Source organism: Schistocerca americana, chromosome 7 (assembly GCF_021461395.2).
Source record: "Schistocerca americana isolate TAMUIC-IGC-003095 chromosome 7, iqSchAmer2.1, whole genome shotgun sequence".
Classification (NCBI taxonomy): Eukaryota; Metazoa; Arthropoda; class Insecta; order Orthoptera; family Acrididae; genus Schistocerca; species Schistocerca americana.
In genome coordinates, this window is record NC_060125.1 from 44,518,499 (window position 1) to 44,538,229 (window position 19,731).

The window sequence follows — 19,731 nt, forward strand, 5'->3', positions numbered from 1 at the left end:
AATGAATAGTGCGAATGGTGCTATTAAAGTAGGCACCAGAAACTGCTGCTTTTGGCAGTCTCCGGAGAATGCCGACGTGAAATACTTAGTTCTTGTGATGTATTTTCTACCCCTGGTAGAGACCCTCGCGGTTGTCGTCGTCGTCGGCGCCGCCGCCGCTTTGGTAATAGCGGCAACTCGCCATTGTATGACATAGGGTGAGGTACCTTCTGCAACCGACTGAGATGGCAGTAAGCGATTGAAGCTGATTTGCAACCTCTTGTTTGATCAGCGTCATAAGGGCTTGAATGTAACTTGCGATGGGACACAGCAAGAAGTAGCGTCGCCTTTTTAGTACTGAAATTGGAGATGGAGAATTGCGTCAAAGATGGGAAATTCATTCCGGCAAGCGTACAAATGGCGAAAATGAGGTGTGTGTGGGGAAGCATATTGCGCCAGTGACCGTGTGGCCTAATGGATAAGGCGTCGGACTTCGGATCCGAAGATTGCAGGTTCGAATCCTGTCACGGTCGAGTTTTTCCAGTTCTGCAAAAGATGCATGCTGTTTTACTGTGTTGTTTGAGTACTACAAAACTAGTTGAAAGTTGCTGCTGTCCGCTTCCTGGCTGCAAACCGGCGTCTACCTGGAGCTTAATCAAGGCAAAGGGGTTGTGTAGCGAAACTTTCGGCACAGTGCCGATCAGGAGAGTTTTTTTGGAACTACTGCGTCTGACTCAGGACCCAAAAGCTACGCCACAGGCGTCTGCGCACAGTCGAGCATGTGTGTTGTATAATGGTGCTGATAGCCACGTATCATTTCAAGTGGATTTGATGCGTTTCGGAAAATTTGTTTCATTGAATAGGATTGTAGCTCATTTGTGGCAGCAGGAAATAAGCTGTAGTCAAAAGGATCTTCCATAGATGGTCGCAGGTCGCATAAATACTGTATTGCTCGTAACGCGTTGTGTGGAGCCCGGCTAGCTAAGTCGGTAGAGCATGAGACTCTTAATCTCAGGGTCGTGGGTTCGAGCCCCACGCTGGGCGGCGCCAAATTTTGTGTCTACGCGGATGCAACCTGCGCCCCTCTCGTGAGCCTTGCGTAATGAACGTAACGGGTTACGACGATGCCTATGAATATCAGAGGAATGGTTTTTGAAGCTGAAAGTAACTCTGAAATGAATTAAATGTGTTGTTTTGGAGTTTTAGGCGTACATCGATATCGTGTGAGATGTGTAAGAAAGCAGCAGCTGTGCTAACTAAATACAAATAATGGTCGCTAATGCGGTGCGTTTCCAGCTGAAGGGCTCCGATTCACTAGTCCATAAGAATAAAGTACCCGAAAAGTGCGCTAGGCGGCGCCTCCTTAGCTCAGTGGCAGAGCGCTGGTCTAGTAAACCAGAGGTCGTGAGTTCGATCGTCACAGGGGGCAAATGAATTTTGTAAAAGCCCCTTCTACCGTAGCCCTTTCCAAAAAAGCGGTCAAGGATAAAAAAAATTATGAATGGGTGCGGTATTAAAGAAGTGCTCTCGCAAATGAATAGTGCGAATGGTGCTATTAAAGTAGGCACCAGAAACTGCTGCTTTTGGCAGTCTCCGGAGAATGCCGACGTGAAATACTTAGTTCTTGTGATGTATTTTCTACCCCTGGTAGAGACCCTCGCGGTTGTCGTCGTCGTCGGCGCCGCCGCCGCTTTGGTAATAGCGGCAACTCGCCATTGTATGACATAGGGTGAGGTACCTTCTGCAACCGACTGAGATGGCAGTAAGCGATTGAAGCTGATTTGCAACCTCTTGTTTGATCAGCGTCATAAGGGCTTGAATGTAACTTGCGATGGGACACAGCAAGAAGTAGCGTCGCCTTTTTAGTACTGAAATTGGAGATGGAGAATTGCGTCAAAGATGGGAAATTCATTCCGGCAAGCGTACAAATGGCGAAAATGAGGTGTGTGTGGGGAAGCATATTGCGCCAGTGACCGTGTGGCCTAATGGATAAGGCGTCGGACTTCGGATCCGAAGATTGCAGGTTCGAATCCTGTCACGGTCGAGTTTTTCCAGTTCTGCAAAAGATGCATGCTGTTTTACTGTGTTGTTTGAGTACTACAAAACTAGTTGAAAGTTGCTGCTGTCCGCTTCCTGGCTGCAAACCGGCGTCTACCTGGAGCTTAATCAAGGCAAAGGGGTTGTGTAGCGAAACTTTCGGCACAGTGCCGATCAGGAGAGTTTTTTTGGAACTACTGCGTCTGACTCAGGACCCAAAAGCTACGCCACAGGCGTCTGCGCACAGTCGAGCATGTGTGTTGTATAATGGTGCTGATAGCCACGTATCATTTCAAGTGGATTTGATGCGTTTCGGAAAATTTGTTTCATTGAATAGGATTGTAGCTCATTTGTGGCAGCAGGAAATAAGCTGTAGTCAAAAGGATCTTCCATAGATGGTCGCAGGTCGCATAAATACTGTATGGCTCGTAACGCGTTGTGTGGAGCCCGGCTAGCTCAGTCGGTAGAGCATGAGACTCTTAATCTCAGGGTCGTGGGTTCGAGCCCCACGCTGGGCGGCGCCAAATTTTGTGTCTACGCGGATGCAACCTGCGCCCCTCTCGTGAGCCTTGCGTAATGAACGTAACGGGTTACGACGATGCCTAGCTTCGTATGAATATCAGAGGAATGGTTTTTCAAGCTGAAAGTAACTCTGAAATGAATTAAATGTGTTGTTTTGGAGTTTTAGGCGTACATCGATATCGTGTGAGATGTGTAAGAAAGCAGCAGCTGTGCTAACTAAATACAAATAATGGTCGCTAATGCGGTGCGTTTCCAGCTGAAGGGCTCCGATTCACTAGTCCATAAGAATAAAGTACCCGAAAAGCGCGCTAGGCGGCGCCTCCTTAGCTCAGTGGCAGAGCGCTGGTCTAGTAAACCAGAGGTCGTGAGTTCGATCGTCACAGGGGGCAAATGAATTTTGTAAAAGCCCCTTCTACCGTAGCCCTTTCGAAAAAAGCGGTCAAGGATAAAAAAAATTATGAATGGGTGCGGTATTAAAGAAGTGCTCTCGCAAATGAATAGTGCGAATGGTGCTATTAAAGTAGGCACCAGAAACTGCTGCTTTTGGCAGTCTCCGGAGAATGCCGACGTGAAATACTTAGTTCTTGTGATGTATTTTCTACCCCTGGTAGAGACCCTCGCGGTTGTCGTCGTCGTCGGCGCCGCCGCCGCTTTGGTAATAGCGGCAACTCGCCATTGTATGACATAGGGTGAGGTACCTTCTGCAACCGACTGAGATGGCAGTAAGCGATTGAAGCTGATTTGCAACCTCTTGTTTGATCAGCGTCATAAGGGCTTGAATGTAACTTGCGATGGGACACAGCAAGAAGTAGCGTCGCCTTTTTAGTACTGAAATTGGAGATGGAGAATTGCGTCAAAGATGGGAAATTCATTCCGGCAAGCGTACAAATGGCGAAAATGAGGTGTGTGTGGGGAAGCATATTGCGCCAGTGACCGTGTGGCCTAATGGATAAGGCGTCGGACTTCGGATCCGAAGATTGCAGGTTCGAATCCTGTCACGGTCGAGTTTTTCCAGTTCTGCAAAAGATGCATGCTGTTTTACTGTGTTGTTTGAGTACTACAAAACTAGTTGAAAGTTGCTGCTGTCCGCTTCCTGGCTGCAAACCGGCGTCTACCTGGAGCTTAATCAAGGCAAAGGGGTTGTGTAGCGAAACTTTCGGCACAGTGCCGATCAGGAGAGTTTTTTTGGAACTACTGCGTCTGACTCAGGACCCAAAAGCTACGCCACAGGCGTCTGCGCACAGTCGAGCATGTGTGTTGTATAATGGTGCTGATAGCCACGTATCATTTCAAGTGGATTTGATGCGTTTCGGAAAATTTGTTTCATTGAATAGGATTGTAGCTCATTTGTGGCAGCAGGAAATAAGCTGTAGTCAAAAGGATCTTCCATAGATGGTCGCAGGTCGCATAAATACTGTATGGCTCGTAACGCGTTGTGTGGAGCCCGGCTAGCTCAGTCGGTAGAGCATGAGACTCTTAATCTCAGGGTGGTGGGTTCGAGCCCCACGCTGGGCGGCGCCAAATTTTGTGTCTACGCGGATGCAACCTGCGCCCCTCTCGTGAGCCTTGCGTAATGAACGTAACGGGTTACGACGATGCCTATGAATATCAGAGGAATGGTTTTTGAAGCTGAAAGTAACTCTGAAATGAATTAAATGTGTTGTTTTGGAGTTTTAGGCGTACATCGATATCGTGTGAGATGTGTAAGAAAGCAGCAGCTGTGCTAACTAAATACAAATAATGGTCGCTAATGCGGTGCGTTTCCAGCTGAAGGGCTCCGATTCACTAGTCCATAAGAATAAAGTACCCGAAAAGTGCGCTAGGCGGCGCCTCCTTAGCTCAGTGGCAGAGCGCTGGTCTAGTAAACCAGAGGTCGTGAGTTCGATCGTCACAGGGGGCAAATGAATTTTGTAAAAGCCCCTTCTACCGTAGCCCTTTCCAAAAAAGCGGTCAAGGATAAAAAAAATTATGAATGGGTGCGGTATTAAAGAAGTGCTCTCGCAAATGAATAGTGCGAATGGTGCTATTAAAGTAGGCACCAGAAACTGCTGCTTTTGGCAGTCTCCGGAGAATGCCGACGTGAAATACTTAGTTCTTGTGATGTATTTTCTACCCCTGGTAGAGACCCTCGCGGTTGTCGTCGTCGTCGTCGGCGCCGCCGCCGCTTTGGTAATAGCGGCAACTCGCCATTGTATGACATAGGGTGAGGTACCTTCTGCAACCGACTGAGATGGCAGTAAGCGATTGAAGCTGATTTGCAACCTCTTGTTTGATCAGCGTCATAAGGGCTTGAATGTAACTTGCGATGGGACACAGCAAGAAGTAGCGTCGCCTTTTTAGTACTGAAATTGGAGATGGAGAATTGCGTCAAAGATGGGAAATTCATTCCGGCAAGCGTACAAATGGCGAAAATGAGGTGTGTGTGGGGAAGCATATTGCGCCAGTGACCGTGTGGCCTAATGGATAAGGCGTCGGACTTCGGATCCGAAGATTGCAGGTTCGAATCCTGTCACGGTCGAGTTTTTCCAGTTCTGCAAAAGATGCATGCTGTTTTACTGTGTTGTTTGAGTACTACAAAACTAGTTGAAAGTTGCTGCTGTCCGCTTCCTGGCTGCAAACCGGCGTCTACCTGGAGCTTAATCAAGGCAAAGGGGTTGTGTAGCGAAACTTTCGGCACAGTGCCGATCAGGAGAGTTTTTTTGGAACTACTGCGTCTGACTCAGGACCCAAAAGCTACGCCACAGGCGTCTGCGCACAGTCGAGCATGTGTGTTGTATAATGGTGCTGATAGCCACGTATCATTTCAAGTGGATTTGATGCGTTTCGGAAAATTTGTTTCATTGAATAGGATTGTAGCTCATTTGTGGCAGCAGGAAATAAGCTGTAGTCAAAAGGATCTTCCATAGATGGTCGCAGGTCGCATAAATACTGTATGGCTCGTAACGCGTTGTGTGGAGCCCGGCTAGCTCAGTCGGTAGAGCATGAGACTCTTAATCTCAGGGTCGTGGGTTCGAGCCCCACGCTGGGCGGCGCCAAATTTTGTGTCTACGCGGATGCAACCTGCGCCCCTCTCGTGAGCCTTGCGTAATGAACGTAACGGGTTACGACGATGCCTAGCTTCGTATGAATATCAGAGGAATGGTTTTTCAAGCTGAAAGTAACTCTGAAATGAATTAAATGTGTTGTTTTGGAGTTTTAGGCGTACATCGATATCGTGTGAGATGTGTAAGAAAGCAGCAGCTGTGCTAACTAAATACAAATAATGGTCGCTAATGCGGTGCGTTTCCAGCTGAAGGGCTCCGATTCACTAGTCCATAAGAATAAAGTACCCGAAAAGCGCGCTAGGCGGCGCCTCCTTAGCTCAGTGGCAGAGCGCTGGTCTAGTAAACCAGAGGTCGTGAGTTCGATCGTCACAGGGGGCAAATGAATTTTGTAAAAGCCCCTTCTACCGTAGCCCTTTCGAAAAAAGCGGTCAAGGATAAAAAAAATTATGAATGGGTGCGGTATTAAAGAAGTGCTCTCGCAAATGAATAGTGCGAATGGTGCTATTAAAGTAGGCACCAGAAACTGCTGCTTTTGGCAGTCTCCGGAGAATGCCGACGTGAAATACTTAGTTCTTGTGATGTATTTTCTACCCCTGGTAGAGACCCTCGCGGTTGTCGTCGTCGTCGGCGCCGCCGCCGCTTTGGTAATAGCGGCAACTCGCCATTGTATGACATAGGGTGAGGTACCTTCTGCAACCGACTGAGATGGCAGTAAGCGATTGAAGCTGATTTGCAACCTCTTGTTTGATCAGCGTCATAAGGGCTTGAATGTAACTTGCGATGGGACACAGCAAGAAGTAGCGTCGCCTTTTTAGTACTGAAATTGGAGATGGAGAATTGCGTCAAAGATGGGAAATTCATTCCGGCAAGCGTACAAATGGCGAAAATGAGGTGTGTGTGGGGAAGCATATTGCGCCAGTGACCGTGTGGCCTAATGGATAAGGCGTCGGACTTCGGATCCGAAGATTGCAGGTTCGAATCCTGTCACGGTCGAGTTTTTCCAGTTCTGCAAAAGATGCATGCTGTTTTACTGTGTTGTTTGAGTACTACAAAACTAGTTGAAAGTTGCTGCTGTCCGCTTCCTGGCTGCAAACCGGCGTCTACCTGGAGCTTAATCAAGGCAAAGGGGTTGTGTAGCGAAACTTTCGGCACAGTGCCGATCAGGAGAGTTTTTTTGGAACTACTGCGTCTGACTCAGGACCCAAAAGCTACGCCACAGGCGTCTGCGCACAGTCGAGCATGTGTGTTGTATAATGGTGCTGATAGCCACGTATCATTTCAAGTGGATTTGATGCGTTTCGGAAAATTTGTTTCATTGAATAGGATTGTAGCTCATTTGTGGCAGCAGGAAATAAGCTGTAGTCAAAAGGATCTTCCATAGATGGTCGCAGGTCGCATAAATACTGTATGGCTCGTAACGCGTTGTGTGGAGCCCGGCTAGCTCAGTCGGTAGAGCATGAGACTCTTAATCTCAGGGTCGTGGGTTCGAGCCCCACGCTGGGCGGCGCCAAATTTTGTGTCTACGCGGATGCAACCTGCGCCCCTCTCGTGAGCCTTGCGTAATGAACGTAACGGGTTACGACGATGCCTAGCTTCGTATGAATATCAGAGGAATGGTTTTTCAAGCTGAAAGTAACTCTGAAATGAATTAAATGTGTTGTTTTGGAGTTTTAGGCGTACATCGATATCGTGTGAGATGTGTAAGAAAGCAGCAGCTGTGCTAACTAAATACAAATAATGGTCGCTAATGCGGTGCGTTTCCAGCTGAAGGGCTCCGATTCACTAGTCCATAAGAATAAAGTACCCGAAAAGCGCGCTAGGCGGCGCCTCCTTAGCTCAGTGGCAGAGCGCTGGTCTAGTAAACCAGAGGTCGTGAGTTCGATCGTCACAGGGGGCAAATGAATTTTGTAAAAGCCCCTTCTACCGTAGCCCTTTCGAAAAAAGCGGTCAAGGATAAAAAAAATTATGAATGGGTGCGGTATTAAAGAAGTGCTCTCGCAAATGAATAGTGCGAATGGTGCTATTAAAGTAGGCACCAGAAACTGCTGCTTTTGGCAGTCTCCGGAGAATGCCGACGTGAAATACTTAGTTCTTGTGATGTATTTTCTACCCCTGGTAGAGACCCTCGCGGTTGTCGTCGTCGTCGGCGCCGCCGCCGCTTTGGTAATAGCGGCAACTCGCCATTGTATGACATAGGGTGAGGTACCTTCTGCAACCGACTGAGATGGCAGTAAGCGATTGAAGCTGATTTGCAACCTCTTGTTTGATCAGCGTCATAAGGGCTTGAATGTAACTTGCGATGGGACACAGCAAGAAGTAGCGTCGCCTTTTTAGTACTGAAATTGGAGATGGAGAATTGCGTCAAAGATGGGAAATTCATTCCGGCAAGCGTACAAATGGCGAAAATGAGGTGTGTGTGGGGAAGCATATTGCGCCAGTGACCGTGTGGCCTAATGGATAAGGCGTCGGACTTCGGATCCGAAGATTGCAGGTTCGAATCCTGTCACGGTCGAGTTTTTCCAGTTCTGCAAAAGATGCATGCTGTTTTACTGTGTTGTTTGAGTACTACAAAACTAGTTGAAAGTTGCTGCTGTCCGCTTCCTGGCTGCAAACCGGCGTCTACCTGGAGCTTAATCAAGGCAAAGGGGTTGTGTAGCGAAACTTTCGGCACAGTGCCGATCAGGAGAGTTTTTTTGGAACTACTGCGTCTGACTCAGGACCCAAAAGCTACGCCACAGGCGTCTGCGCACAGTCGAGCATGTGTGTTGTATAATGGTGCTGATAGCCACGTATCATTTCAAGTGGATTTGATGCGTTTCGGAAAATTTGTTTCATTGAATAGGATTGTAGCTCATTTGTGGCAGCAGGAAATAAGCTGTAGTCAAAAGGATCTTCCATAGATGGTCGCAGGTCGCATAAATACTGTATGGCTCGTAACGCGTTGTGTGGAGCCCGGCTAGCTCAGTCGGTAGAGCATGAGACTCTTAATCTCAGGGTCGTGGGTTCGAGCCCCACGCTGGGCGGCGCCAAATTTTGTGTCTACGCGGATGCAACCTGCGCCCCTCTCGTGAGCCTTGCGTAATGAACGTAACGGGTTACGACGATGCCTAGCTTCGTATGAATATCAGAGGAATGGTTTTTCAAGCTGAAAGTAACTCTGAAATGAATTAAATGTGTTGTTTTGGAGTTTTAGGCGTACATCGATATCGTGTGAGATGTGTAAGAAAGCAGCAGCTGTGCTAACTAAATACAAATAATGGTCGCTAATGCGGTGCGTTTCCAGCTGAAGGGCTCCGATTCACTAGTCCATAAGAATAAAGTACCCGAAAAGCGCGCTAGGCGGCGCCTCCTTAGCTCAGTGGCAGAGCGCTGGTCTAGTAAACCAGAGGTCGTGAGTTCGATCGTCACAGGGGGCAAATGAATTTTGTAAAAGCCCCTTCTACCGTAGCCCTTTCGAAAAAAGCGGTCAAGGATAAAAAAAATTAAGAATGGGTGCGGTATTAAAGAAGTGCTCTCGCAAATGAATAGTGCGAATGGTGCTATTAAAGTAGGCACCAGAAACTGCTGCTTTTGGCAGTCTCCGGAGAATGCCGACGTGAAATACTTAGTTCTTGTGATGTATTTTCTACCCCTGGTAGAGACCCTCGCGGTTGTCGTCGTCGTCGGCGCCGCCGCCGCTTTGGTAATAGCGGCAACTCGCCATTGTATGACATAGGGTGAGGTACCTTCTGCAACCGACTGAGATGGCAGTAAGCGATTGAAGCTGATTTGCAACCTCTTGTTTGATCAGCGTCATAAGGGCTTGAATGTAACTTGCGATGGGACACAGCAAGAAGTAGCGTCGCCTTTTTAGTACTGAAATTGGAGATGGAGAATTGCGTCAAAGATGGGAAATTCATTCCGGCAAGCGTACAAATGGCGAAAATGAGGTGTGTGTGGGGAAGCATATTGCGCCAGTGACCGTGTGGCCTAATGGATAAGGCGTCGGACTTCGGATCCGAAGATTGCAGGTTCGAATCCTGTCACGGTCGAGTTTTTCCAGTTCTGCAAAAGATGCATGCTGTTTTACTGTGTTGTTTGAGTACTACAAAACTAGTTGAAAGTTGCTGCTGTCCGCTTCCTGGCTGCAAACCGGCGTCTACCTGGAGCTTAATCAAGGCAAAGGGGTTGTGTAGCGAAACTTTCGGCACAGTGCCGATCAGGAGAGTTTTTTTGGAACTACTGCGTCTGACTCAGGACCCAAAAGCTACGCCACAGGCGTCTGCGCACAGTCGAGCATGTGTGTTGTATAATGGTGCTGATAGCCACGTATCATTTCAAGTGGATTTGATGCGTTTCGGAAAATTTGTTTCATTGAATAGGATTGTAGCTCATTTGTGGCAGCAGGAAATAAGCTGTAGTCAAAAGGATCTTCCATAGATGGTCGCAGGTCGCATAAATACTGTATGGCTCGTAACGCGTTGTGTGGAGCCCGGCTAGCTCAGTCGGTAGAGCATGAGACTCTTAATCTCAGGGTGGTGGGTTCGAGCCCCACGCTGGGCGGCGCCAAATTTTGTGTCTACGCGGATGCAACCTGCGCCCCTCTCGTGAGCCTTGCGTAATGAACGTAACGGGTTACGACGATGCCTATGAATATCAGAGGAATGGTTTTTGAAGCTGAAAGTAACTCTGAAATGAATTAAATGTGTTGTTTTGGAGTTTTAGGCGTACATCGATATCGTGTGAGATGTGTAAGAAAGCAGCAGCTGTGCTAACTAAATACAAATAATGGTCGCTAATGCGGTGCGTTTCCAGCTGAAGGGCTCCGATTCACTAGTCCATAAGAATAAAGTACCCGAAAAGTGCGCTAGGCGGCGCCTCCTTAGCTCAGTGGCAGAGCGCTGGTCTAGTAAACCAGAGGTCGTGAGTTCGATCGTCACAGGGGGCAAATGAATTTTGTAAAAGCCCCTTCTACCGTAGCCCTTTCGAAAAAAGCGGTCAAGGATAAAAAAAATTATGAATGGGTGCGGTATTAAAGAAGTGCTCTCGCAAATGAATAGTGCGAATGGTGCTATTAAAGTAGGCACCAGAAACTGCTGCTTTTGGCAGTCTCCGGAGAATGCCGACGTGAAATACTTAGTTCTTGTGATGTATTTTCTACCCCTGGTAGAGACCCTCGCGGTTGTCGTCGTCGTCGGCGCCGCCGCCGCTTTGGTAATAGCGGCAACTCGCCATTGTATGACATAGGGTGAGGTACCTTCTGCAACCGACTGAGATGGCAGTAAGCGATTGAAGCTGATTTGCAACCTCTTGTTTGATCAGCGTCATAAGGGCTTGAATGTAACTTGCGATGGGACACAGCAAGAAGTAGCGTCGCCTTTTTAGTACTGAAATTGGAGATGGAGAATTGCGTCAAAGATGGGAAATTCATTCCGGCAAGCGTACAAATGGCGAAAATGAGGTGTGTGTGGGGAAGCATATTGCGCCAGTGACCGTGTGGCCTAATGGATAAGGCGTCGGACTTCGGATCCGAAGATTGCAGGTTCGAATCCTGTCACGGTCGAGTTTTTCCAGTTCTGCAAAAGATGCATGCTGTTTTACTGTGTTGTTTGAGTACTACAAAACTAGTTGAAAGTTGCTGCTGTCCGCTTCCTGGCTGCAAACCGGCGTCTACCTGGAGCTTAATCAAGGCAAAGGGGTTGTGTAGCGAAACTTTCGGCACAGTGCCGATCAGGAGAGTTTTTTTGGAACTACTGCGTCTGACTCAGGACCCAAAAGCTACGCCACAGGCGTCTGCGCACAGTCGAGCATGTGTGTTGTATAATGGTGCTGATAGCCACGTATCATTTCAAGTGGATTTGATGCGTTTCGGAAAATTTGTTTCATTGAATAGGATTGTAGCTCATTTGTGGCAGCAGGAAATAAGCTGTAGTCAAAAGGATCTTCCATAGATGGTCGCAGGTCGCATAAATACTGTATGGCTCGTAACGCGTTGTGTGGAGCCCGGCTAGCTCAGTCGGTAGAGCATGAGACTCTTAATCTCAGGGTCGTGGGTTCGAGCCCCACGCTGGGCGGCGCCAAATTTTGTGTCTACGCGGATGCAACCTGCGCCCCTCTCGTGAGCCTTGCGTAATGAACGTAACGGGTTACGACGATGCCTAGCTTCGTATGAATATCAGAGGAATGGTTTTTCAAGCTGAAAGTAACTCTGAAATGAATTAAATGTGTTGTTTTGGAGTTTTAGGCGTACATCGATATCGTGTGAGATGTGTAAGAAAGCAGCAGCTGTGCTAACTAAATACAAATAATGGTCGCTAATGCGGTGCGTTTCCAGCTGAAGGGCTCCGATTCACTAGTCCATAAGAATAAAGTACCCGAAAAGCGCGCTAGGCGGCGCCTCCTTAGCTCAGTGGCAGAGCGCTGGTCTAGTAAACCAGAGGTCGTGAGTTCGATCGTCACAGGGGGCAAATGAATTTTGTAAAAGCCCCTTCTACCGTAGCCCTTTCGAAAAAAGCGGTCAAGGATAAAAAAAATTATGAATGGGTGCGGTATTAAAGAAGTGCTCTCGCAAATGAATAGTGCGAATGGTGCTATTAAAGTAGGCACCAGAAACTGCTGCTTTTGGCAGTCTCCGGAGAATGCCGACGTGAAATACTTAGTTCTTGTGATGTATTTTCTACCCCTGGTAGAGACCCTCGCGGTTGTCGTCGTCGTCGGCGCCGCCGCCGCTTTGGTAATAGCGGCAACTCGCCATTGTATGACATAGGGTGAGGTACCTTCTGCAACCGACTGAGATGGCAGTAAGCGATTGAAGCTGATTTGCAACCTCTTGTTTGATCAGCGTCATAAGGGCTTGAATGTAACTTGCGATGGGACACAGCAAGAAGTAGCGTCGCCTTTTTAGTACTGAAATTGGAGATGGAGAATTGCGTCAAAGATGGGAAATTCATTCCGGCAAGCGTACAAATGGCGAAAATGAGGTGTGTGTGGGGAAGCATATTGCGCCAGTGACCGTGTGGCCTAATGGATAAGGCGTCGGACTTCGGATCCGAAGATTGCAGGTTCGAATCCTGTCACGGTCGAGTTTTTCCAGTTCTGCAAAAGATGCATGCTGTTTTACTGTGTTGTTTGAGTACTACAAAACTAGTTGAAAGTTGCTGCTGTCCGCTTCCTGGCTGCAAACCGGCGTCTACCTGGAGCTTAATCAAGGCAAAGGGGTTGTGTAGCGAAACTTTCGGCACAGTGCCGATCAGGAGAGTTTTTTTGGAACTACTGCGTCTGACTCAGGACCCAAAAGCTACGCCACAGGCGTCTGCGCACAGTCGAGCATGTGTGTTGTATAATGGTGCTGATAGCCACGTATCATTTCAAGTGGATTTGATGCGTTTCGGAAAATTTGTTTCATTGAATAGGATTGTAGCTCATTTGTGGCAGCAGGAAATAAGCTGTAGTCAAAAGGATCTTCCATAGATGGTCGCAGGTCGCATAAATACTGTATGGCTCGTAACGCGTTGTGTGGAGCCCGGCTAGCTCAGTCGGTAGAGCATGAGACTCTTAATCTCAGGGTGGTGGGTTCGAGCCCCACGCTGGGCGGCGCCAAATTTTGTGTCTACGCGGATGCAACCTGCGCCCCTCTCGTGAGCCTTGCGTAATGAACGTAACGGGTTACGACGATGCCTATGAATATCAGAGGAATGGTTTTTGAAGCTGAAAGTAACTCTGAAATGAATTAAATGTGTTGTTTTGGAGTTTTAGGCGTACATCGATATCGTGTGAGATGTGTAAGAAAGCAGCAGCTGTGCTAACTAAATACAAATAATGGTCGCTAATGCGGTGCGTTTCCAGCTGAAGGGCTCCGATTCACTAGTCCATAAGAATAAAGTACCCGAAAAGTGCGCTAGGCGGCGCCTCCTTAGCTCAGTGGCAGAGCGCTGGTCTAGTAAACCAGAGGTCGTGAGTTCGATCGTCACAGGGGGCAAATGAATTTTGTAAAAGCCCCTTCTACCGTAGCCCTTTCGAAAAAAGCGGTCAAGGATAAAAAAAATTATGAATGGGTGCGGTATTAAAGAAGTGCTCTCGCAAATGAATAGTGCGAATGGTGCTATTAAAGTAGGCACCAGAAACTGCTGCTTTTGGCAGTCTCCGGAGAATGCCGACGTGAAATACTTAGTTCTTGTGATGTATTTTCTACCCCTGGTAGAGACCCTCGCGGTTGTCGTCGTCGTCGGCGCCGCCGCCGCTTTGGTAATAGCGGCAACTCGCCATTGTATGACATAGGGTGAGGTACCTTCTGCAACCGACTGAGATGGCAGTAAGCGATTGAAGCTGATTTGCAACCTCTTGTTTGATCAGCGTCATAAGGGCTTGAATGTAACTTGCGATGGGACACAGCAAGAAGTAGCGTCGCCTTTTTAGTACTGAAATTGGAGATGGAGAATTGCGTCAAAGATGGGAAATTCATTCCGGCAAGCGTACAAATGGCGAAAATGAGGTGTGTGTGGGGAAGCATATTGCGCCAGTGACCGTGTGGCCTAATGGATAAGGCGTCGGACTTCGGATCCGAAGATTGCAGGTTCGAATCCTGTCACGGTCGAGTTTTTCCAGTTCTGCAAAAGATGCATGCTGTTTTACTGTGTTGTTTGAGTACTACAAAACTAGTTGAAAGTTGCTGCTGTCCGCTTCCTGGCTGCAAACCGGCGTCTACCTGGAGCTTAATCAAGGCAAAGGGGTTGTGTAGCGAAACTTTCGGCACAGTGCCGATCAGGAGAGTTTTTTTGGAACTACTGCGTCTGACTCAGGACCCAAAAGCTACGCCACAGGCGTCTGCGCACAGTCGAGCATGTGTGTTGTATAATGGTGCTGATAGCCACGTATCATTTCAAGTGGATTTGATGCGTTTCGGAAAATTTGTTTCATTGAATAGGATTGTAGCTCATTTGTGGCAGCAGGAAATAAGCTGTAGTCAAAAGGATCTTCCATAGATGGTCGCAGGTCGCATAAATACTGTATGGCTCGTAACGCGTTGTGTGGAGCCCGGCTAGCTCAGTCGGTAGAGCATGAGACTCTTAATCTCAGGGTCGTGGGTTCGAGCCCCACGCTGGGCGGCGCCAAATTTTGTGTCTACGCGGATGCAACCTGCGCCCCTCTCGTGAGCCTTGCGTAATGAACGTAACGGGTTACGACGATGCCTAGCTTCGTATGAATATCAGAGGAATGGTTTTTCAAGCTGAAAGTAACTCTGAAATGAATTAAATGTGTTGTTTTGGAGTTTTAGGCGTACATCGATATCGTGTGAGATGTGTAAGAAAGCAGCAGCTGTGCTAACTAAATACAAATAATGGTCGCTAATGCGGTGCGTTTCCAGCTGAAGGGCTCCGATTCACTAGTCCATAAGAATAAAGTACCCGAAAAGCGCGCTAGGCGGCGCCTCCTTAGCTCAGTGGCAGAGCGCTGGTCTAGTAAACCAGAGGTCGTGAGTTCGATCGTCACAGGGGGCAAATGAATTTTGTAAAAGCCCCTTCTACCGTAGCCCTTTCGAAAAAAGCGGTCAAGGATAAAAAAAATTATGAATGGGTGCGGTATTAAAGAAGTGCTCTCGCAAATGAATAGTGCGAATGGTGCTATTAAAGTAGGCACCAGAAACTGCTGCTTTTGGCAGTCTCCGGAGAATGCCGACGTGAAATACTTAGTTCTTGTGATGTATTTTCTACCCCTGGTAGAGACCCTCGCGGTTGTCGTCGTCGTCGGCGCCGCCGCCGCTTTGGTAATAGCGGCAACTCGCCATTGTATGACATAGGGTGAGGTACCTTCTGCAACCGACTGAGATGGCAGTAAGCGATTGAAGCTGATTTGCAACCTCTTGTTTGATCAGCGTCATAAGGGCTTGAATGTAACTTGCGATGGGACACAGCAAGAAGTAGCGTCGCCTTTTTAGTACTGAAATTGGAGATGGAGAATTGCGTCAAAGATGGGAAATTCATTCCGGCAAGCGTACAAATGGCGAAAATGAGGTGTGTGTGGGGAAGCATATTGCGCCAGTGACCGTGTGGCCTAATGGATAAGGCGTCGGACTTCGGATCCGAAGATTGCAGGTTCGAATCCTGTCACGGTCGAGTTTTTCCAGTTCTGCAAAAGATGCATGCTGTTTTACTGTGTTGTTTGAGTACTACAAAACTAGTTGAAAGTTGCTGCTGTCCGCTTCCTGGCTGCAAACCGGCGTCTACCTGGAGCTTAATCAAGGCAAAGGGGTTGTGTAGCGAAACTTTCGGCACAGTGCCGATCAGGAGAGTTTTTTTGGAACTACTGCGTCTGACTCAGGACCCAAAAGCTACGCCACAGGCGTCTGCGCACAGTCGAGCATGTGTGTTGTATAATGGTGCTGATAGCCACGTATCATTTCAAGTGGATTTGATGCGTTTCGGAAAATTTGTTTCATTGAATAGGATTGTAGCTCATTTGTGGCAGCAGGAAATAAGCTGTAGTCAAAAGGATCTTCCATAGATGGTCGCAGGTCGCATAAATACTGTATGGCTCGTAACGCGTTGTGTGGAGCCCGGCTAGCTCAGTCGGTAGAGCATGAGACTCTTAATCTCAGGGTGGTGGGTTCGAGCCCCACGCTGGGCGGCGCCAAATTTTGTGTCTACGCGGATGCAACCTGCGCCCCTCTCGTGAGCCTTGCGTAATGAACGTAACGGGTTACGACGATGCCTATGAATATCAGAGGAATGGTTTTTGAAGCTGAAAGTAACTCTGAAATGAATTAAATGTGTTGTTTTGGAGTTTTAGGCGTACATCGATATCGTGTGAGATGTGTAAGAAAGCAGCAGCTGTGCTAACTAAATACAAATAATGGTCGCTAATGCGGTGCGTTTCCAGCTGAAGGGCTCCGATTCACTAGTCCATAAGAATAAAGTACCCGAAAAGTGCGCTAGGCGGCGCCTCCTTAGCTCAGTGGCAGAGCGCTGGTCTAGTAAACCAGAGGTCGTGAGTTCGATCGTCACAGGGGGCAAATGAATTTTGTAAAAGCCCCTTCTACCGTAGCCCTTTCGAAAAAAGCGGTCAAGGATAAAAAAAATTATGAATGGGTGCGGTATTAAAGAAGTGCTCTCGCAAATGAATAGTGCGAATGGTGCTATTAAAGTAGGCACCAGAAACTGCTGCTTTTGGCAGTCTCCGGAGAATGCCGACGTGAAATACTTAGTTCTTGTGATGTATTTTCTACCTCTGGTAGAGACCCTCGCGGTTGTCGTCGTCGTCGGCGCCGCCGCCGCTTTGGTAATAGCGGCAACTCGCCATTGTATGACATAGGGTGAGGTACCTTCTGCAACCGACTGAGATGGCAGTAAGCGATTGAAGCTGATTTGCAACCTCTTGTTTGATCAGCGTCATAAGGGCTTGAATGTAACTTGCGATGGGACACAGCAAGAAGTAGCGTCGCCTTTTTAGTACTGAAATTGGAGATGGAGAATTGCGTCAAAGATGGGAAATTCATTCCGGCAAGCGTACAAATGGCGAAAATGAGGTGTGTGTGGGGAAGCATATTGCGCCAGTGACCGTGTGGCCTAATGGATAAGGCGTCGGACTTCGGATCCGAAGATTGCAGGTTCGAATCCTGTCACGGTCGAGTTTTTCCAGTTCTGCAAAAGATGCATGCTGTTTTACTGTGTTGTTTGAGTACTACAAAACTAGTTGAAAGTTGCTGCTGTCCGCTTCCTGGCTGCAAACCGGCGTCTACCTGGAGCTTAATCAAGGCAAAGGGGTTGTGTAGCGAAACTTTCGGCACAGTGCCGATCAGGAGAGTTTTTTTGGAACTACTGCGTCTGACTCAGGACCCAAAAGCTACGCCACAGGCGTCTGCGCACAGTCGAGCATGTGTGTTGTATAATGGTGCTGATAGCCACGTATCATTTCAAGTGGATTTGATGCGTTTCGGAAAATTTGTTTCATTGAATAGGATTGTAGCTCATTTGTGGCAGCAGGAAATAAGCTGTAGTCAAAAGGATCTTCCATAGATGGTCGCAGGTCGCATAAATACTGTATGGCTCGTAACGCGTTGTGTGGAGCCCGGCTAGCTCAGTCGGTAGAGCATGAGACTCTTAATCTCAGGGTGGTGGGTTCGAGCCCCACGCTGGGCGGCGCCAAATTTTGTGTCTACGCGGATGCAACCTGCGCCCCTCTCGTGAGCCTTGCGTAATGAACGTAACGGGTTACGACGATGCCTATGAATATCAGAGGAATGGTTTTTGAAGCTGAAAGTAACTCTGAAATGAATTAAATGTGTTGTTTTGGAGTTTTAGGCGTACATCGATATCGTGTGAGATGTGTAAGAAAGCAGCAGCTGTGCTAACTAAATACAAATAATGGTCGCTAATGCGGTGCGTTTCCAGCTGAAGGGCTCCGATTCACTAGTCCATAAGAATAAAGTACCCGAAAAGTGCGCTAGGCGGCGCCTCCTTAGCTCAGTGGCAGAGCGCTGGTCTAGTAAACCAGAGGTCGTGAGTTCGATCGTCACAGGGGGCAAATGAATTTTGTAAAAGCCCCTTCTACCGTAGCCCTTTCGAAAAAAGCGGTCAAGGATAAAAAAAATTATGAATGGGTGCGGTATTAAAGAAGTGCTCTCGCAAATGAATAGTGCGAATGGTGCTATTAAAGTAGGCACCAGAAACTGCTGCTTTTGGCAGTCTCCGGAGAATGCCGACGTGAAATACTTAGTTCTTGTGATGTATTTTCTACCCCTGGTAGAGACCCTCGCGGTTGTCGTCGTCGTCGGCGCCGCCGCCGCTTTGGTAATAGCGGCAACTCGCCATTGTATGACATAGGGTGAGGTACCTTCTGCAACCGACTGAGATGGCAGTAAGCGATTGAAGCTGATTTGCAACCTCTTGTTTGATCAGCGTCATAAGGGCTTGAATGTAACTTGCGATGGGACACAGCAAGAAGTAGCGTCGCCTTTTTAGTACTGAAATTGGAGATGGAGAATTGCGTCAAAGATGGGAAATTCATTCCGGCAAGCGTACAAATGGCGAAAATGAGGTGTGTGTGGGGAAGCATATTGCGCCAGTGACCGTGTGGCCTAATGGATAAGGCGTCGGACTTCGGATCCGAAGATTGCAGGTTCGAATCCTGTCACGGTCGAGTTTTTCCAGTTCTGCAAAAGATGCATGCTGTTTTACTGTGTTGTTTGAGTACTACAAAACTAGTTGAAAGTTGCTGCTGTCCGCTTCCTGGCTGCAAACCGGCGTCTACCTGGAGCTTAATCAAGGCAAAGGGGTTGTGTAGCGAAACTTTCGGCACAGTGCCGATCAGGAGAGTTTTTTTGGAACTACTGCGTCTGACTCAGGACCCAAAAGCTACGCCACAGGCGTCTGCGCACAGTCGAGCATGTGTGTTGTATAATGGTGCTGATAGCCACGTATCATTTCAAGTGGATTTGATGCGTTTCGGAAAATTTGTTTCATTGAATAGGATTGTAGCTCATTTGTGGCAGCAGGAAATAAGCTGTAGTCAAAAGGATCTTCCATAGATGGTCGCAGGTCGCGTAAATACTGTATGGCTCGTAACGCGTTGTGTGGAGCCCGGCTAGCTCAGTCGGTAGAGCATGAGACTCTTAATCTCAGGGTCGTGGGTTCGAGCCCCACGCTGGGCGGCGCCAAATTTTGTGTCTACGCGGATGCAACCTGCGCCCCTCTCGTGAGCCTTGCGTAATGAACGTAACGGGTTACGACGATGCCTAGCTTCGTATGAATATCAGAGGAATGGTTTTTCAAGCTGAAAGTAACTCTGAAATGAATTAAATGTGTTGTTTTGGAGTTTTAGGCGTACATCGATATCGTGTGAGATGTGTAAGAAAGCAGCAGCTGTGCTAACTAAATACAAATAATGGTCGCTAATGCGGTGCGTTTCCAGCTGAAGGGCTCCGATTCACTAGTCCATAAGAATAAAGTACCCGAAAAGTGCGCTAGGCGGCGCCTCCTTAGCTCAGTGGCAGAGCGCTGGTCTAGTAAACCAGAGGTCGTGAGTTCGATCCTCACAGGGGGCAAATGAATTTTGTAAAAGCCCCTTCTACCGTAGCCCTTTCGAAAAAAGCGGTCAAGGATAAAAAAAATTATGAATGGGTGCGGTATTAAAGAAGTGCTCTCGCAAATGAATAGTGCGAATGGTGCTATTAAAG

The 19,731-nt window shown here is 47.9% G+C and overlaps 39 non-coding genes across 39 annotated transcripts; all 39 read left to right on the plus strand.

Moving 5' to 3' along the window:
* Window positions 1-439: 439 nt before the first annotated feature.
* On the plus strand, window positions 440-512 carry Trnar-ucg. The gene has a single exon. It is a non-coding gene; the product is annotated as a tRNA-Arg (tRNA).
* A 438-nt stretch (window positions 513-950) lies between these two features.
* On the plus strand, window positions 951-1,023 carry Trnak-cuu. Its single transcript has one exon. It is a non-coding gene; the product is annotated as a tRNA-Lys (tRNA).
* Window positions 1,024-1,336: 313 nt separating this feature from the next.
* On the plus strand, window positions 1,337-1,408 carry Trnat-agu. The gene has a single exon. It is a non-coding gene; the product is annotated as a tRNA-Thr (tRNA).
* Window positions 1,409-1,950: 542 nt separating this feature from the next.
* Trnar-ucg lies at window positions 1,951-2,023 on the plus strand. The gene has a single exon. It is a non-coding gene; the product is annotated as a tRNA-Arg (tRNA).
* Window positions 2,024-2,461: 438 nt separating this feature from the next.
* On the plus strand, window positions 2,462-2,534 carry Trnak-cuu. Its single transcript has one exon. It is a non-coding gene; the product is annotated as a tRNA-Lys (tRNA).
* Window positions 2,535-2,855: 321 nt separating this feature from the next.
* Window positions 2,856-2,927, plus strand: Trnat-agu. Its single transcript has one exon. It is a non-coding gene; the product is annotated as a tRNA-Thr (tRNA).
* A 542-nt stretch (window positions 2,928-3,469) lies between these two features.
* Trnar-ucg lies at window positions 3,470-3,542 on the plus strand. Its single transcript has one exon. It is a non-coding gene; the product is annotated as a tRNA-Arg (tRNA).
* A 438-nt stretch (window positions 3,543-3,980) lies between these two features.
* Window positions 3,981-4,053, plus strand: Trnak-cuu. Its single transcript has one exon. It is a non-coding gene; the product is annotated as a tRNA-Lys (tRNA).
* A 313-nt stretch (window positions 4,054-4,366) lies between these two features.
* On the plus strand, window positions 4,367-4,438 carry Trnat-agu. The gene has a single exon. It is a non-coding gene; the product is annotated as a tRNA-Thr (tRNA).
* Window positions 4,439-4,983: 545 nt separating this feature from the next.
* On the plus strand, window positions 4,984-5,056 carry Trnar-ucg. The gene has a single exon. It is a non-coding gene; the product is annotated as a tRNA-Arg (tRNA).
* A 438-nt stretch (window positions 5,057-5,494) lies between these two features.
* Window positions 5,495-5,567, plus strand: Trnak-cuu. The gene has a single exon. It is a non-coding gene; the product is annotated as a tRNA-Lys (tRNA).
* Window positions 5,568-5,888: 321 nt separating this feature from the next.
* Trnat-agu lies at window positions 5,889-5,960 on the plus strand. The gene has a single exon. It is a non-coding gene; the product is annotated as a tRNA-Thr (tRNA).
* Window positions 5,961-6,502: 542 nt separating this feature from the next.
* On the plus strand, window positions 6,503-6,575 carry Trnar-ucg. The gene has a single exon. It is a non-coding gene; the product is annotated as a tRNA-Arg (tRNA).
* Window positions 6,576-7,013: 438 nt separating this feature from the next.
* Trnak-cuu lies at window positions 7,014-7,086 on the plus strand. Its single transcript has one exon. It is a non-coding gene; the product is annotated as a tRNA-Lys (tRNA).
* Window positions 7,087-7,407: 321 nt separating this feature from the next.
* Trnat-agu lies at window positions 7,408-7,479 on the plus strand. Its single transcript has one exon. It is a non-coding gene; the product is annotated as a tRNA-Thr (tRNA).
* A 542-nt stretch (window positions 7,480-8,021) lies between these two features.
* On the plus strand, window positions 8,022-8,094 carry Trnar-ucg. Its single transcript has one exon. It is a non-coding gene; the product is annotated as a tRNA-Arg (tRNA).
* A 438-nt stretch (window positions 8,095-8,532) lies between these two features.
* Trnak-cuu lies at window positions 8,533-8,605 on the plus strand. The gene has a single exon. It is a non-coding gene; the product is annotated as a tRNA-Lys (tRNA).
* Window positions 8,606-8,926: 321 nt separating this feature from the next.
* Trnat-agu lies at window positions 8,927-8,998 on the plus strand. Its single transcript has one exon. It is a non-coding gene; the product is annotated as a tRNA-Thr (tRNA).
* Window positions 8,999-9,540: 542 nt separating this feature from the next.
* Trnar-ucg lies at window positions 9,541-9,613 on the plus strand. The gene has a single exon. It is a non-coding gene; the product is annotated as a tRNA-Arg (tRNA).
* A 438-nt stretch (window positions 9,614-10,051) lies between these two features.
* On the plus strand, window positions 10,052-10,124 carry Trnak-cuu. Its single transcript has one exon. It is a non-coding gene; the product is annotated as a tRNA-Lys (tRNA).
* Window positions 10,125-10,437: 313 nt separating this feature from the next.
* Window positions 10,438-10,509, plus strand: Trnat-agu. Its single transcript has one exon. It is a non-coding gene; the product is annotated as a tRNA-Thr (tRNA).
* A 542-nt stretch (window positions 10,510-11,051) lies between these two features.
* Trnar-ucg lies at window positions 11,052-11,124 on the plus strand. The gene has a single exon. It is a non-coding gene; the product is annotated as a tRNA-Arg (tRNA).
* A 438-nt stretch (window positions 11,125-11,562) lies between these two features.
* On the plus strand, window positions 11,563-11,635 carry Trnak-cuu. Its single transcript has one exon. It is a non-coding gene; the product is annotated as a tRNA-Lys (tRNA).
* Window positions 11,636-11,956: 321 nt separating this feature from the next.
* Trnat-agu lies at window positions 11,957-12,028 on the plus strand. Its single transcript has one exon. It is a non-coding gene; the product is annotated as a tRNA-Thr (tRNA).
* Window positions 12,029-12,570: 542 nt separating this feature from the next.
* On the plus strand, window positions 12,571-12,643 carry Trnar-ucg. Its single transcript has one exon. It is a non-coding gene; the product is annotated as a tRNA-Arg (tRNA).
* Window positions 12,644-13,081: 438 nt separating this feature from the next.
* Trnak-cuu lies at window positions 13,082-13,154 on the plus strand. The gene has a single exon. It is a non-coding gene; the product is annotated as a tRNA-Lys (tRNA).
* A 313-nt stretch (window positions 13,155-13,467) lies between these two features.
* Trnat-agu lies at window positions 13,468-13,539 on the plus strand. The gene has a single exon. It is a non-coding gene; the product is annotated as a tRNA-Thr (tRNA).
* Window positions 13,540-14,081: 542 nt separating this feature from the next.
* On the plus strand, window positions 14,082-14,154 carry Trnar-ucg. Its single transcript has one exon. It is a non-coding gene; the product is annotated as a tRNA-Arg (tRNA).
* A 438-nt stretch (window positions 14,155-14,592) lies between these two features.
* Window positions 14,593-14,665, plus strand: Trnak-cuu. The gene has a single exon. It is a non-coding gene; the product is annotated as a tRNA-Lys (tRNA).
* Window positions 14,666-14,986: 321 nt separating this feature from the next.
* Window positions 14,987-15,058, plus strand: Trnat-agu. The gene has a single exon. It is a non-coding gene; the product is annotated as a tRNA-Thr (tRNA).
* A 542-nt stretch (window positions 15,059-15,600) lies between these two features.
* Window positions 15,601-15,673, plus strand: Trnar-ucg. The gene has a single exon. It is a non-coding gene; the product is annotated as a tRNA-Arg (tRNA).
* A 438-nt stretch (window positions 15,674-16,111) lies between these two features.
* Window positions 16,112-16,184, plus strand: Trnak-cuu. The gene has a single exon. It is a non-coding gene; the product is annotated as a tRNA-Lys (tRNA).
* A 313-nt stretch (window positions 16,185-16,497) lies between these two features.
* Window positions 16,498-16,569, plus strand: Trnat-agu. The gene has a single exon. It is a non-coding gene; the product is annotated as a tRNA-Thr (tRNA).
* A 542-nt stretch (window positions 16,570-17,111) lies between these two features.
* On the plus strand, window positions 17,112-17,184 carry Trnar-ucg. Its single transcript has one exon. It is a non-coding gene; the product is annotated as a tRNA-Arg (tRNA).
* Window positions 17,185-17,622: 438 nt separating this feature from the next.
* On the plus strand, window positions 17,623-17,695 carry Trnak-cuu. Its single transcript has one exon. It is a non-coding gene; the product is annotated as a tRNA-Lys (tRNA).
* Window positions 17,696-18,008: 313 nt separating this feature from the next.
* Trnat-agu lies at window positions 18,009-18,080 on the plus strand. Its single transcript has one exon. It is a non-coding gene; the product is annotated as a tRNA-Thr (tRNA).
* A 542-nt stretch (window positions 18,081-18,622) lies between these two features.
* Window positions 18,623-18,695, plus strand: Trnar-ucg. The gene has a single exon. It is a non-coding gene; the product is annotated as a tRNA-Arg (tRNA).
* Window positions 18,696-19,133: 438 nt separating this feature from the next.
* Window positions 19,134-19,206, plus strand: Trnak-cuu. Its single transcript has one exon. It is a non-coding gene; the product is annotated as a tRNA-Lys (tRNA).
* A 321-nt stretch (window positions 19,207-19,527) lies between these two features.
* Trnat-agu lies at window positions 19,528-19,599 on the plus strand. Its single transcript has one exon. It is a non-coding gene; the product is annotated as a tRNA-Thr (tRNA).
* The last annotated feature ends 132 nt before the right edge of the window (window positions 19,600-19,731 follow it).